The 14,803-nt window shown below is 38.3% G+C and overlaps 1 pseudogene; it reads left to right on the forward strand.

Moving 5' to 3' along the window:
* The first annotated feature begins 11,207 nt into the window (after nucleotides 1–11,207).
* LOC144239119 (putative elongation factor 1-alpha-like 3 pseudogene) lies at nucleotides 11,208–12,140 on the forward strand (annotated as a pseudogene).
* Nucleotides 12,141–14,803: the final 2,663 nt, after the last annotated feature.

A 14,803-nucleotide genomic window follows, 5' to 3' on the forward strand; every position in this document is an offset into this window, starting at 1 on the left:
TCTAATATTGAAATGTTCTAACAGAGCAGTTCCAGGGCACCCAGGTAACTAAATTTATATGCAAATCAGGTCTCAAGAGTCTGGAAAGCGGCAGCCTGGGTTACTTTGGTCTGCATCTGGCATCGGGAGTGAGGCTTGCTGTCCCATCAGTCCATCATCGATTCTGTCATTTGGGGCTCTGAGATGAAAGGAAGCTAGTGTCTGAAGGAGGGAAAGGAATATGTTGCTCTGTTCTTAAGACTTATGTCAAAAATGTTTCAGTCCTCAGGTAATTTGCTGGGGCTGGTTCTATTCCTATTGACTTCAAAGCTTCAGTAAAAATGAAAGGGATGCAACATGGTATTTGGTTTTGCAGAGAGACATCTGGATTCTTCTCCTGGATCTGGCTTTGCTGACAGGAAATGTCCTCTGACAATCACATGGCCCTGCCGAGGTGGAAGGTATTTATTTTCTTTTTTCCTAAATAAAATTCCAAAATTTTTTTTGAATATTCTCCAGCAAATTTTCTATGGTGCATTTAAAGCTTTTCCCCACAGTTAACAACTCCTTCCAGTGCTCCCCATTTAGTTTAGGAGTGAAAGGTGAAATATTTTACAATGAAGAAGAGATGATTAGGGAAAATATGACCATAGGCCATCTCTCAAGGGCTGGCATCAAGTCAGGGATTGTTTATAAAGTGCTTTGAACAAATGCCTGCCACAAAGAAGTGCCTGTCACCTAACAAAATAAAAATACAACTCAGGGAGAGCTTGTCTTCTGTGGGGTTTCTGAGAAAAAACGAGAGGAGTCAGCTACTGAAGTAAAAGCAAGTGTCCGTAGGTGATGAGCTCATGGTGTCATATGTAGTGATTTCCGATGTTCTGAGCCTTGGAAGTTTGGCCCACGGCAGATTGTCTGAACCATGGCTGGCTTCTGTTTAGATGGAAGAAGAGCTCTAAGGGGCCTCAGAAAATATCTGGAGATCTTATTGTTGTTGTTTTTCAGACCAGGAAATTGAGCCTCAAGGAGACAAGGTCAGGCAGCGTGTGGAGTCAGATCCATTGCTCTTGGCACCGTATCATTAGTTCCGTATCAAGATGTTTCTACAGCGCAACTCAGGGCAAATAGGCACAGTCATAAGTATTCTCATTAGAGCAAATACTTGTTTATTTTAATGTTTGATCTAATGAAATTTGGCTCCTCCTGTGTGTGTGTGTGTGAGAGAGAGAGAGAGAGAGAGAGTAGTTGTTGTAGCAAAATTAATGGGTTTCCTTTGCTCAAACAAATGCTTTCCACGATAGACTCAGAGAAGTGGCAATATGCTGATTATGCTGATTAGAGGGGAAGTTACACGCTTTGGGAGGATGGTAATTTATATCTTCTTAAAAATAACTGATGGGAGCAGGGGAAGTAACGGAAAGTTTCGTTGTACGTGATCTGGATACACTCATTTAGCAAATACTTTTTGAAAACAGGCTTTTATACCAGGGGTGTAGTGGGCTTGGGAACCTCAATATCAGGAGGGTACGTATCCTTGTAATGAGCCTACAGCTGGCAAACACGCAGTCTAGCCAAGCAGCTTGTAGTTTTTGGAAGCACTAAATATTGTAAAAGAAAGTAGAAACTATTATTATTCAACCACTAAGGTAATGTGTTCAATCAACAATATCTTCTGCAGCCAAAAGTTATATGTATGTATATAAATTGATATAAATAAATGTTTGCATATGTATCTGTATTTTCAATCACTCTGTCTCTTCTATTATGTCAGAGTCTGGCCATGAGGAGGAAGAAAAGACAAGGATAGTTTATATTAGATGTGAAATAAAAACACTAATAAAAAGATTGCCAGAATAAATCCCATCAAACCAAATTGTACTTCTACTATGATAACGATAATCAGAGACAATTTCTGTGCTAAGTATTTGGGTCAGATGCTATGCGTTTTCACACAATGTTTCATTTGCCTACTTATTGTAGGTATTTTCCACTTAGTAACAACCCAATAATATGTTTTACTTTAAAACTATGAGGGCGCCTGGGCGGCTTAGTCACTTAAGCGTCCTACTTCAGCTCAGGTCATGATCTCATGGTTTGTGGGTTCGAGCCCTGCATCAGGCTCTGTGCTGACAGCCAGCTCAGAGCCTGGAGCCTGCTTCAGATTCTGTGTGTGTGTGTGTCTCTCTCTCTGCCCCTCCCCTGCTCGTGCTCTGTCTCTCTTTCTCACAAAGATAAATAAACATTAAAAAAATAAATAAATAAAACTATGACTAGCTAATACAATGATATAAGTACCAGTTTCTGTTAACTATTAGTCTTCACTAAACAGTATTCATGAACTACTCAGCTCATAGAAGCATGTCACTCTCTCTCTCTCCCCATCCCTTGACAATACATACTGGACATTTGCCATTAACTGTGGCATGTGTCTCCTAAAATTTTCTCAGGACTTAAATTTCAGGGAGCCAGAAATAAAACATTGTGAAAGGCCCACATCCTGCCTCTTGTCTAAAAGCCTCCAAATTCAGAGCATGATATATACTTCCCAGTTTCATAGTTGATATGAAAAAGTGTTATGGAATTAATTTTTAAACTCTGCGTATTATGAGAAGAATATTCCTAGAGACTGTAAACTTAAATGTGAATCAGAATAACCTAGTAAATAACAAAATTACAGTAATGGGGTTCACAGAATTATTACCTCATTTTTATCTTTCCATGAGTGTTCTTTATTTTCCCCACAATTTTCTACAACAGATTCCTCCCCCTCCCACCCCCCATTCAGTTCTTTGAATCTGTTTTTGCTTCAGCATAATGGATAACTTTTAGCTTTAGCGACCAGCGGAGACTACATCTTATTCTTCAAGATGAGTGGGTAAGTGATGAGTGCCTTCAGGCTGCTTTTTTAGAAAATAATACATTCAGTATGAATTTGTACAACACACTGCATCTTTCCAGTCTGTTATTTTTCACTGAGGGCAAATGGATCTACCTCACCCTTAGACCCCCATCAGGCAAGTTTGCCTTGCTTTTTCCCATCCCCAAGACAAATTAAGAATGCTGAAACCTTTCACTCATAACAAAACAGTGATAAAGCAGGTAACAAGACCTCACATTAATCAGGTCTTTCAAAGAAGAGGCCCCAACCTGTACCCTTTGTCTAGCCTGCTGGTAGGTGGGGTTTTTTCAAGCTCTTTTTAGGGTCCTAGCATTCTTTAGTCCCGCAGCACATTCTCCTTGGAAATGTTTCTCTTTTCAGACAGCCTCGGTGTTGATCAAAAAACCCAGAGAGCACTACGGAAATCTGAACTTCTAATGATCTTCTTTTATATTTTCTTACAATGGACAATGGCTCTCTCAATACTAATGGCATCAGCACACAAGGAGGCAACAATGCAAAGGGATGGAAGGCGGAGAAAGAGTAGCCACTATCACAAGATATGCTGTATCATCTTGGTGGAAAAAAAAGTCCTGTTTTCCGTAGCCAAATTGTTGCTATCTCTTCTTGAAAATATTCAAGGTCCCTGCAAACCAACGCCAGAGATGAGAAAAGATAAGAGGAGATGAACAGTTTTCTTCTCAGGAAGAAACATTACCGTCGGGTAAGTGTAATATGGAGTCTTCTAGTGCTTTTTTATTCCCTTTCACCACCAACACAACAATAGAAAGCCAACTCACTAATTCTGTTAAATTTCCTCCGCGCCCCGCTTGACCTTTTCTGGGCGAAGTGAACCACGCAGCCATTGTGTGCGTACAATTATGTTGAATCAAGCGCTCCCTCTACTGGTCAATCGAAATATTACCAAAGTGGTACAGGATTTACCAGAGTACTGAACGGAGAGAGGAAAGATGTTTCGGGGGCAGTTTTATTTCTAAGTATGTGTTTTAAAACATCGCTATATTAGACACTGTGAAAATTTTTGTATCAGATTTAATAGAAACAGAAGTAAGTATAAATCACTTTTTATAATTTAACTTGTATTCATAATTTACAAATTGGCAAGAGTTTTTTGGAAAAGTTAACATAACTTTATCTTTGCTCTCAAGAATTAGCATTTTTAATAGTACATGGAAATGAGTTATAAAGCAGAGGTTAGCAAGCTTTTTTTGGAATGAGTCAGGTGATAAATATTTTAGGTTTTGCTAGGCCTAATGTCTCTTTTTCAACTACTCAGCGCTGCCAGGCAAAAGTATTCACAGTCAACAGTGAATGAATGGGAGTAGCTAGTTCCACTGAAACTTTGTTTACAAAAACAAACCTCAGGCCAGATTTGATCTATAAAGCAGTAAACTTGCAGGTCTGTTGGGCCATTAAAGAATGCAAACACCTCCAAAGTGTGGCATTATTTTTAAAAAAGTTACAGTCCACGGTGGCAGTAATTTTTGTTTGATGATTGCTATCACTTTGGAACATTTGGGCCCTATCTTTTTGCTTACTTTCCAGACTGCACTGACAAATAAAATAATGAAAAATTATTAATAAAAAAAGGACAAATTATGGACCAAAATAATGAAAAGTTGGAACTGGCAGGATCTTCAGAGGTCATTTAATACAAGTCTGTCATTTACAGAGGAGACTAAAACCCAGAGGAACTCCTGAATGCTACTCATTATAACTGACTATATTGTTCACTGAATCACCTTCAGATAGTTTGGGCTATTTTGGTCAGTTAATATGTGGAATATGCTTTGAAACTAGAATGAATTAAACAAATATTGTTATTAATATGTCAGGAATAGAAAATAAAAGACATTTTCATCTTCTCTCTTTTCGATGACCAAATCTACATAAATAATAAAACCATCGAAACCCCACAAGTTAATAACCTCAAGGCAGTTTCTTCTTCGGAACCACCATTAAGGTATGAACAGACATGGCTATTTATGTAAATATCACAATTCATAGATCTAAGAATTTTTATTGGTAGTCGAGTGTAGAGGTGATGTTGGTATCTGAGCAAAATTTTGACTTCAGTGTGTTAGTGCATGATAACCAAAGAAAGATGTGTTTTCACCCTTGGATTATTCTTAGCAAAGGATGTCATTATGTGAAGACACAATTTTTGAGGCAATGCATTTAACTAAAATTTCCCTGAACCTGATTCATTGCTGCCTATTCTGACCAAACAGGGAATTTCAGATGTCTTTCAAATTAAAGGTAACAATGATGACTTGGAAAAAAAATCAATTCAACAATTATTCATTTATTCAACATTCATTCAAAATAGTGACAGAGACTATGTGATAGTGATATATTTCTGATAAAAAAGCGTACCTGTTTGTTGCTGTCAGAGAGCTTTCCGACTATAGAGGAATTATTATCGACAGGGCCTTGAGCTCTGACTTTGAGAACACACAAAAAAACATGACACCAAGTTCATGCTCCCGGATTTTCTGTAGACCCAGGGACAGAGTATATGAGATATACTGAGGTGAGGATACAAATATAACTATAAAATGAGAATAATAATTAGCTGGCACTAAAGTATCATATAGAGAGATTATTTCCTTATGGGACAACTTTGTAGTAGAGTGACTATTTGATCATGGCCTTGAAGCTTGAATAGGATTGAACAAGTAGAGATGAAGCAAGAGAGGAAAGAATGAGTAGGCTTTCCTAACAAAAGAAGCAGCGTCATGAAAGATATAAAGTAGGGTGTGAATAAACTATTGGAGTTCAGCCCTGTGTGCTTTTGTGAGGAGATATATGACAGAGAGATTGTTTGGACCTACATCATGGGGAATATTAAAGACAATGATAATGAAAAGAAGCTGAGTAGGTAGCTGATGGCCATCTGAAACACAGAATTGTGTTTTTGGACAGTAAACTTGAATGGATCAAGTTCAAGGAAATTTTATATATAATCCAGGAGGACACTGGTTGTTGCAATAATGGGAATAAAGTAACAAAGGCCTGACCTCCCAGTGTGATGTGTGAATGGATGGAAACTCAATCTGATTCAAACAGTGGAAAGAAGTCTACAGAGCTAGATGACTGAATAACTGAGGAGCTTGTTGATAAAGGAAGAAATGAAGATGGGTTTCGGGATCGGTCTAATAGTTTGGTGATGGCATTGATAGATGAGGGAGCAGGAAAATGTACCTACTCGGTGGGAAGAATGTGAAGTTTTCTTTTGGACTTATTGAGTGTGAAGTAAGAATAGAATATCTACATAAATTGTAGGAATTTGCCGAAGTTTCTGATTCTTAAGAGAGATTTAAATTTAGAAGTCATCTGTACAAAGTGGTAATTGAAGCAGTGGAAAGTGATGCTTTTCCCTTATGGCTTTAAAGTTTTAATTTTAATAGGACAAAACTTCATTTTAGTCAAATGGGAGCTATAAAATCTTTGGAAACCAAGATATAAATTTATATGCACTGCATATTTGATAAGAATCTCTCTGGTGCTTAAATTGGAAGGAATTCCTTTAGAAGGGTAACACTTTGGACTCGGCAACTTATGTTGTCTCCTAAATGGGTAAGAAGAAAGAAAAATTAACTATTACTTTGGAAGGAATGCTTAAGATCTTGGTATACTGAATATGTTGCCTACTTGTCAGTAGGATGGAATAAAAAGAAGGAAAAAAGAGTTCCTTGAAGGTTCTCTGCAGTCATTCTTTTTTTTTTTTAATTTTTTTTAAATTAAAAAAAATTTTTTTTTAATTTATTTCTAGGAGAGAGAGAGAGAGACAGCGTGAGCAGGCTCAGAGAGAGAGGGAGTGACAGACTCTGAAACAGTCTCCAGACTCTGAGCTGGCAGTCAGCACAGAGCACGACGTGGGGCTCGAACCCACAAACCGTGAAATCATGACCTAAGCGAAAGTCGGACGCTTAACCGACTAAGCCACCCAGGCGCCCCATCTGCAGTCATTCTTATTAAGGAATGAAAGCATTAAAATCATTTGCAGGAAGCTGAGTTGAGCTTATGAGCATGTAGAGTTGAGAAGAAGTTACAGCAATCTCCACTTTTCCAGCCTGCATTTCATTCTGAGATCATTTCTAACCAGATTTACCAATTTAATCCCTCATAATGTTTTATGATACCATTTACAGAGCAAGAAAAGATTAATGGCTAAGTTGAAAGCCTCTTAGTTGAACTTAGGAACTTAACATTCAGCTAAAAAGGGAGAAAAAAGCCTAATCAGAATGGATAATACTTTATGGAATGAAGGCTCAGAAGCTCCCTCTGCATGAAGGGAATAGGTCAACATTTTACTGGACAAAATAAAATACAGACCACGATTTTATGAAATGGATAAGAAAAGGGACAAGGGACCAATATCATCAATCCATACTTCCCATGGCTGCATTTCCTTCCTCTCACTACCTCCTGTTTTCAGGTAAATGAAGAGCAGGGCAAATCCAGCCCAGTCTACACTGGTGCTATGAAGGTCTCAGATAAGACAGGAAGGGATTTGAGAAGAGTTCACAGATGGGAAGAAAGAAGAGCAACCCATGTGTAATATGGTTGAAATGAGAAAAGATAGGATAACAACTATGAGAAATTATTATGGTTATTTTTAAAATAAGGTAAATAAACTTCCCATGCAGAGCACTCTGAATGATTACATACCCTAGAAATAAAGGAAAAATATTCACAACTAATGTTTTGCATTTTCAAGGAAATTAAAGAGAATATAGGATACATGAAACCATAAACCAGAGATGAAAATAATATTCAAGAAGATAATTTGAGAGAAATAGAGAAATAAATTCAATATAAAAAGACATAATTTTGGAACTAATTGAAAATAGTGATATAGTGTTGAAAATTGAACCAATGGTAAAGAGGCTAGGAAAATAATTTAGAAAACATAAAAAAGAAAAACAAGAACTGAAAGAGATTAGAGAAAATAAAATATATATAAAAGATAATCAACTTCATGTTAGAGTTAAAAAACAGAAAATATTCCAAAATACAATTTTAAAAAGTTCTTAAAATGAAATTTTATAACATCTAAAATTTGAAATGTACAGCATTTTCCAGAACAGTCAAAACTAATCTATATCAAGGTGATGTTCCTGATCCTCAAGGAAAATTAAATGATTACTCAGGATTCAAGGAAAAAACTCACCTAAAAAGGAGGATAGTTTTTTTCACAATAGTCAGAAGACAGTGGAAGAATGTTTGACATATTGTGGGAGGTGGAGGGCAATTTTTTTTTTAAGAAAAATATACCTGAGATTTTTCAGTTAAGCTGTAAATGTTACAGATGAATAGACTCAAAAATGCAAGGGCCCAGGGAGTAGAGCATCCATGAATTCTTAGATAAAGTATATAATAAAGAAATCCATCAACCATGAGATCGATCAACATAGAGAACTCAGGGTTGGGTTTGGAATTGAATTTAACCAGGATTGATGTTTTGTTGGCTGACCATAATGAAGGGAAAGAAGATCTAGGAACTGAAGATATAGGAGTTAGTGATTATAATGATAACTCACATAAGCTAAGTTGGGTAAGGAAGGAAGTGAGGGCATGAGATGTGTGATATAGCATAAAAAAGTGGTCCAGTCAATGGATTGGAAGTTGTAGGGAGTTCTTGGCATGAGGATTATTGGACTCCTGGTTCTAGAGGGTGAGCTCTAAAGACAGAATGTAATGATCAGAGAACTGGTTGATTGAAATAGATATTGGAGACGATGTAGTTATCAGTGGAAGAGGTAAAATGAAAGACAAAATTATTGAAAGCAGAGAGGCGGTCTGCTTGAAGAAATGGGGTGGTCAAAGTGTTCAATCTATATAGGCATAATCAGTGAGTCAAATTGATGATAGAGCTAGCAGTTGAAAGAAAACCACTACCGAAGTGATCAGGTTTTCTGTGAATGAATGATACCGTGTTTCTATGGGTTGTGCTCAAGGTTTTCAAGTTTTAGGAAGTAAGGATTAATTGTCTAGATGCAGCAAGGAGGAGCAGGGCTCACACCTAATTGACCTCCAGGTTTGCTGGTAGGTATGGAGTCAGACAAGAATCTCCGGAGAGAGCTGCAGGAAATCGGAGTCCTCAGGAAACAGCCTGTAATCATGAGCAAGAAGGGCAAATGCATGTTTAAAAAAAAAAACCCTGAAGATATAATAGATTATGTTGATGAATGAGCATGAGTGTTAGAGGAGGAATATAGAAAGTTGGGGGAAATTGAAGTATTGGGTTTACATGTAGATGTACAAAGCCATATGAGACTAAAAGTCTGGATAGGGAGGGATGGCCTACAAGACTGGACTTCTTGAGGTGAAAACGAATGAGGGCATAATGTTGATCTCTCAGGGAAAGAAGGTGGACGGTGAGTGGATAACATGTTCTAATAACAGACACCTTGACACTGACCTGTTAGTTACTTTAATGTGGTGAATGGTAATTCTGGAAGGGTTTGTAGGTAAGATTGGGTAGGAAAGGAGCTTTTACCAGGAGACTACAGGTTTTTCTCTGGGCCTCCTTTAAATTTTATTTAGGGTAATAACATCAGAACAAGCACAGTTGTCCTTGGGCCATGAAGGAAAATTTTTTTGTACAAAGCCAATATAACACCATTATCAAAACCCAGACAAAGTTTACCCACATATGTGAGCACATGTGCACGCACACACATACACACACATGCCTACATTAAGACAAATCATATTTATGAATAATAATTCATGTCTTAAATGAGACACTATCCAATAGATATGGCATTGATATTTTTAGTGGAGGCCCAAATCTGATTCATTTTTTGGTGCACATATGTGGGTTCTTTGGATGTCCCACTTGGCAGTTTTATGACATGGATGATGCACTCTCCGGCTAACCTTCTGTGACCCACCTGCAGAGCTTTTCATGGTGGTATGAGCCATAGACTCTCACTGCTGTGGTGCGATTACCCTGGCTGGCTATCCTTTCTGGATACACCTTTTGAGAGGATCCAGCCTGCCTAACTCTCATGCATCAAAGGAAGAAAATTTGCTTTGCCTCAGCTTTTCTCTTTTTTGTTATAACATTGCAGATAGCTCACAGCATTGATTTTTGCATTTGCTCTCCTCAGGTGGGGTCAAATGCCAATCTCTTTTCCTCTTACACATCTGGGAACAAACTTCTGGATCTACCAACGGTCTTCTCATTATCTCTTCCTCTAGACTTACAACAAGGGTTGGTGGATGAAAGAATGACACAGTTCTCCAACATTCATTATTTCAGGCTCTTCATTGCAAACTCTTTCTTGCCATTGGCTGATTGTAAACTAAGGCTTCAAAAGAGTTTATGACCATCCCTTCTACAAATTTTGTACCTTTTATTTTGCTCCTGGGCCTTTTATAACCTCAGCAAAACATGGGGTGGAAAGCTTCCCATTTTAAAATCCCATTATACAGTTATTCCTCCAAAGACTAGATATTTCCTGAGTAAAAGATTTCCATGGTCTCTACCATGTTCTCAGTCTTCATGTACTGGGCTTAAAAGGAATTATAAAATATGTACTATTTACATGTCAAAGGAATACATTTCATTTTATTTGACTATAACAGACATCAGTATAGTGAAGTAGGTATGAGTGGGGCTTTGGTATCAGACAGCCAACGTTCTAATTCTGGCTCTCTGACTGTGACCCATATAGCCTGTGACCCTTGAGCAAGTAGATTATCCTATAAAATGATACTAACAATGGCCTACCTCATATTCTTTTCATCAAAATTAAGATTTTAGGGCTGCCTGGGTGGCTCAGTCGGTTAAGCATCCGACTTCGGCTCAGGTCATGATCTCACAGTTCATGGGTTCGAGCCCTGCATCAGACTCTGTGCTGACATCTAGCCCAGAGCCTGGAGCCTGTTTCAGGTTCTGTGTCTCCCTCTCTCTCTGACTCTCCCCTACTCACGCTGTCTTCCTCTCTCAGAAAAAAAAAAAAAGATTAAGATTTTAAATGTTAATATATGTTAATCATATTAAAGAAATAATATCCATTTTATAAACCTCTTCCAGAAAATTCTTCCCAATTTATCTAAATATGATGCTGATGCCTAAAATGAACAAAAATATTACAAGGAAACTACAGGCCATTGGCCTTCATGAACATAAATGCAAACATTCTATAAACTCCTCAAGAAATCAAATCCAAACATATTTATAAAAAATAATATATCATGATGAAGTGTTGTTTATGCAGGAGTCAACCTCAGTTTAACATTTGAAATTCAACCTACCATAGGTTTGCCACCAGAACACATGTATTGTGAAAACCACCACTAAACCTAAATCAAAATGGGGAAAGAAAAGACTCATCAACATCGTCGTCATTGGACATGCAGATTCGGGCAAGTCTACCACTACTGGTCATCTGATCTACAAATGTGACGGGATCAACAAAAGGGGTATTGAATAATTTGGGAAGGAGGCTGCTCAGATGGGAAAGGGCTCCTTCAAGTATCCCTGGGTCTTGGATAAACTGAAAGCTGAACGTAAACATGGTATAATGATTGATATCTCCCTGTGGAAATTTGAGACCAACAATTATTATGTGACCCTCACTGATACCCCAGAACACAGAGATTTTATCAAAAATACGATTATAGGCACATCTCAGGTGGACTGCGCTGTCCTGATTGTTGCTGCTGGTGTTGGTGAATTTGAAGCAAGTCTCTCTAAGAATGGGCAGACCCGTGGGCATGCCCTTCTAGCTTACACACTGGGTACAAAACAACTTACTGTTGGTGTTAACAAAATGGATTTGGCTGAGCCACCCTACAGCCTGAAGAGATGTGAGGAAATCATTAAGGAAGTCAAAACCTACCTTAAGATACTTGGCTACAACCTCTAGCATTTGTGCCAGTTTCTGGTTGGAATGGTGACAACATGCTGAAGCCAAGTGCTAACATGCCTTGGTTCAAGGGATGGAAAGTCACCCGTAAACATGTCAATGCCAGTGAAACCACAGTGCTTGAAGCTCTGGATTGCATTCTGTCAACAGCTCATCCAACTGGCAAGCCCTTGAGTCTACCTCTCCAGGATGGCTACAAAATTCGTAGTATTGGTACGGTCCCTGTGGGCTGAATGGAGACTGGTGTTCTTAAACCAGGCATGGTAGTCAATTTTGCTCCAGTCAGTGTTACAACTGAGGTAAAGTCTATTGAAATGCACCATGGGGCAGCTGGCTGGCTCAGTCGGTTAAGCATTGGACTTCAGCTCAAGGCATGATCTTGCAGTTCGTGGGTTCATGTCAGCTGTGGTGACAGCTTACAGCCTGGAGCCTTTGCAAGGTGAAGGATGTGCTAACTATAACTTTATTGTGGTATACATTTCATAATATGTACATGTATCACATCATCACACGGTACCCCTTAAACTTCATATTATATGCCAATTATATCTCAGTAATGCTAGGGTAAAAGGTGTGATATTGGTGTGAAGATAGACAAATAGATGAATGGAATTCAGTGGCAATACATGTTCAGTGGTGAAAGGACAATCCTTTCAACAAATGGTGCAGAACAATTGTGTAGCCACAGACAAAAAAACTGGAAGCTCAACTCTTAGCTTACGTCATAAGCAAAAATTCCCTTGAAATTGCTCAAAAACTTAAATATTTAGAGGTTACACCCTAGAACTTCTAGAGGATCACATAGGAGACAGCCTAAGTGACGTTGGCCTTGGGAAAGACTTCTCAAATGCAGCACCAAAACAAATTCACAAGAGAAAAAATAATCAATATGGTGATATTATTAAAACTAAAATCTTGCACTCGGTTAAGCAAACAAAACTGGAAGAAGATATTACAAAACATGCATCTGATAAAAGACCTGTATTTCAAGCATAAAAAATGTCTTACAACTTAATAAGAAGAAAACAGTTTAATAGAAAACAGAAATAGACATGTGAACAGATATTTTTTCAAAGAAATTATATGGGTGGTAAATAAACACATAAAAAGATTCTCAAGATCATTAGCCGTCATGGAAATAGAAATTAAACCACAATGAGATACCACTACTCATCCATTTGAATGACTAAAGTGTAAAATGTCTGACTAATCAAATGTTGGGAAAGATGTAAACTTTCATACACTCCTGGTGGGAATGACGAAAACACTTTGGATAAAAGGTTAGCATTTTCCTAAAAGGTGTATGTATATCTACCATATGATTGAACCATTCCATTCCTGGATATTTACCCAGAAGAAATGGAGTACATGTACCCAAAAAGGCTTGCACGTGAATATTCATAGTGACTCTATTTGTGATAGGTGAAAACTGGAAAGGACCAAAATTTTCATTAATTGTTGAATGAATATAAAATAGAATATCCGTACAATGAGAAGGAATGAATTATTGACATGTGCAACAATATGAATGAATCTCAAAATGATTATATGAAGTGGATGAATATAAGCCGAAAGACTACATAGTGTATAATTCTATCTATATAAAATAAAAATGTAGATGAATCTATCATGATAGAAAGCAGTTCAGTTGCCTGGGGATGAGAAGACAGGAGAGGGGGACAGAGAAATTCTACCACAAGCGCTCAACACATTTTAGCTATTATGGTAATAGTAGTTATGGTTACTGTTCTGAGTCTGTCACCACTCCCCATGCCCCTAAATGGAGGAGAAATAAAAGAAGGGGAAATACCGAGCTTAAAAAATGGCCGAGAAAACCTGGTTTGATTTTGATGATTAGATCAAATTTCTTTTATTATGTGGAGTAGAGTATTGAAATGAAGGTTGAGTTATAGAAAAATAGGAAAGGCATCTCCTTTTTTTTTTTTTTTTGCAACCCGGACTATCTGTGAACTATCCTACCTTTTCCATGTACAAGCTTTCTTGCCACCCCCTTCCCCGACTCACACACACCACGGCTGTAAATCCTGTTTTGCACTTTCCCGTGTCTGATGAATTACCATTGCATGTTAAGGACCAATAATCGGAGTTCCATATTCCAAAAGCTAGCTTCTAAATCTGTCAAAAGCCAGGAGTGAGACTAAAACGATCGCAGCAGGAACCACTCACATGTTGTGTGCTCTGCTCGACTTTGGACCCCGTTTTCCTTACTGGGCACAGTGAACCCCCCGGGACAATCATACATGCCCAATGACTGGTTGATTCAAAGCACATATAGTTTGTGGTCTCTCCTCTCTAGTGATGTCTCTTTATATTTTACAAACTCTGGGGAAGCTCAGGGGTGAAGATTCCAGGTCCTGAAGCAACTCGATCATGCTTTTACCACAAGGCTGTCCTGTTTCTCATACAGGTGAGTTTGGGAAGGTGCAAGAGTTTCTCTTACAAATGGAAATTGGGGCTCCTGTTTTATATTGTTATGATTGCCTTGTGGTGGGGATGGGAACATATTTATCCACCTTAGAGATGGCCCTACTATATCCCATTGGCTCAGTACACCACCAAATGGCTTCTATAGTAGGAACACTAGAAAAAGAGGCAAGTCATTTCCTCACGATGCTTCAAGAAATTGTCTAAGATTAAAAGGGGAGCGAAGTCGAGGGCGCCTGGGTGGCTTAGTTGGTTAATCGTCTGACTTTTGCTTAGGTCATGATCTCGGGGTTCGTGGGTTCGAGCCCCGCGTCGGGCTCTGTGCTGACAGCCAGCTCAGAGCCTGGAGCCTGTTTCAGTCTGTGACTCCCTCTCTCTCTGACCCTCCCCTGCTCACTCTGTCTCTCTCTCTCTCTCTCCTAGAAATGAATAAAAATAAAACATTTAAAAAAAAAAAAGGGGGAGCGAAGTCGAAGACCAAGTGAGAGCCCAGGACTTCTGAGGGTTACTTCAGTTCTTGTTCTAACATGGGATTGGGGTGTTAATGATGCCTTAAAAGTTATTAAATAAATGTTAGAAGAAAAAGAGGCACATT

Source organism: Crocuta crocuta, unplaced genomic scaffold, assembly GCF_008692635.1.
Source record: "Crocuta crocuta isolate KB4526 unplaced genomic scaffold, BGI_CrCroc_1.0 scaffold140, whole genome shotgun sequence".
NCBI lineage: Eukaryota > Metazoa > Chordata > Mammalia > Carnivora > Hyaenidae > Crocuta > Crocuta crocuta.